We start from the raw sequence: 2,316 nt of genomic DNA, 5'->3' as shown, positions 1-2,316 counted from the left end.
ATCGGGTGTTTAATCCAACTGTGCTACAAAGCTAGATAACACTTTTTACAAAAGTTTCAATCTTTCTAAAATGAATTTTTGTAGTCTTAGAAATAAGATTCATGGGCCCAAAGAACTAAAATAAAAACAGAGAAATAGTGGCATTCAAAAACATTTTTCTATATAGTGAATAATACTTAGGCTATAATGTAATGCTCTTGTTGAGAATTGAACTCAAGACCTCCCACTTACTAAACGGGTTCTCTAACCAACTAAGTTTCAAGACCTAGATAACACTTTTCCTATAAGTGACAATTTTTCTAGAAAGAATTTTGGTTTTCTTAGTAATAAGATTCATGGGACCAAAGAGCTAAAATAAAAACAAAGAAATAGGGGCTAAACACATTCCAGTTGCAAACTAGTACTTGCTTGGCTATAATGTAATGCTCTTGTTGAGAGTTCTACTCAAGACCTCTTACTTACTAAACGGGTGCTCTAACCAACTGAGCTACTAGAGCAAGATATCACTTTTTCCAAAAGTGACAATTTTTCTAAAAAGAATTTTGGTTGTCTTAGTAATAAGATTCATGGGACCAAAGAACTAAAATAACAACAAAGAAATGATCCAATAGTTATCAATTAGGAGTAAACCTCATGCCAGTTACAACCTTTATCAATTAGGGGCAAAACTCATGCCAGCTACAACCTAGTACATGCATTCAGCTTTCATTAACTACAATTTCGACAACATTACTGTTAAACACTCTAGTGTACAGTATTTATAAGATATATCAAGTCAATAGATATATAATTATTGTATAATTAATTATTAGAATTTAATTATGAACTATAATAAATAATCTTACGGGTTACATCCGAAATTAAAAATTATTTAAATCTAATTTCTAATCTAAAAAAATATGGATTAATAATTTCTATATACTTGAAAAAAACAACTAACTATTCTTGTGTGATAATGTAGTGCTCTTATTGAGAGTCAAATTCAAAACCTCGCTTACTAAACGGGTGCTCTAACAAACTAATGTGCAATAGCTAAATAACACTTTTTTTTTTTCAAAATTTACCATTTTTCTAAAAAGTTGCTGTTTCAAAGGCATAGTCCCATTACTGTTGAGTTAATTTGCCTTCGGCGAGTAAAGCTAAACCGGTTTCGACAATGTGTCTATTCCGGCGCTCGACTCGCCCGTTTTGTTCATGTGTGTACGCACAGGATTGACGATGGTTTATACCGAGTTGTTGAAACGTATTATGCAACTTGCGGTATTCACCCCCTAAATTCTACTGAATGGATTTTATAGAGCATGAGAATTGTCACTCTACCAACACACGGAACGACTCAAAAATTTTATATATGTTTGATTTTACCCGTAATGGATAAAACCATCAGAAATGGGAAAAATCATCCACAAACAGTACAAAATAACGATAACCGTTTGTAGACATTTCTGGAGACGGGCCCCATATACCAGTGTAAAGTAAATCTAGTACATTTTGACTGGAATTTGAAACCCTATCTAATTTGAATCTTGAGGATTTGCCAAGTTGACAGGCAGTTTTGTAGCACATTATTGAGGACCTGTTTGTGCAGATAACCGAGCCGGCTGTGCCAAACAGAGGGAGAAGTCCGAGAACTGACAAACGCAACATGAGACCAGGAGACCGGAAGCTTGTATAAACCGCCTATGGTGGGACCTCTAAGCAGTGTGGCTTTGGTTATGGAGTCCTTCACAAGAAAACAATCATTATGAAATTCAAAATAAACGTTGTTTTCACTAGTGAATTTATATACAGATAAAAGCGGAACAGACAAAGACGGAACATATAAAATATTTGATAAATTAAGGGATTTTGAATCGGATGGGATGGATGCATGTCCGATTCGTGAAATCGCAGACCTGTGCCACTACCAACGCGTAACACATCGGAACCACCATATTCATCCGAGTGCGCCATCATCCCGGGATCGGGTGTAGCATGCGCCGTAGCCCCCCTATCCGGGAACCAGCCGTCACTGGACGACGGTACTGCAGCAGCGGACGGGAGCTCACCAGAAAAGGCAGCGTGAGCTTGCGGAGGTTGCGTGGTGTATCGTTTGAAGCAATACACGGCGGTATGCCCATGGCTCCGGCATATTTTACAACGAGGAACTCCTCGACCACCGCGGCCGTCGCGATTCCTCCCACTGCCATGCCCAGACCTGCCACCGTGACCAGATTGGTTGTGTGACTGCCTACCGCCGCTGTGACCACTCGCACCACTGCGACCAGGGCTGGCATAAAGAGCAGTGTGCGAGTTGTTGGCATCGACTGAGGGATA

The sequence above is a fragment of the Ipomoea nil genome, unplaced genomic scaffold (assembly GCF_001879475.1).
Source record: "Ipomoea nil cultivar Tokyo-kokei standard unplaced genomic scaffold, Asagao_1.1 scaffold2165, whole genome shotgun sequence".
Classification (NCBI taxonomy): domain Eukaryota; kingdom Viridiplantae; phylum Streptophyta; class Magnoliopsida; order Solanales; family Convolvulaceae; genus Ipomoea; species Ipomoea nil.
Note: the sequence above shows the minus strand (reverse complement) of the source record.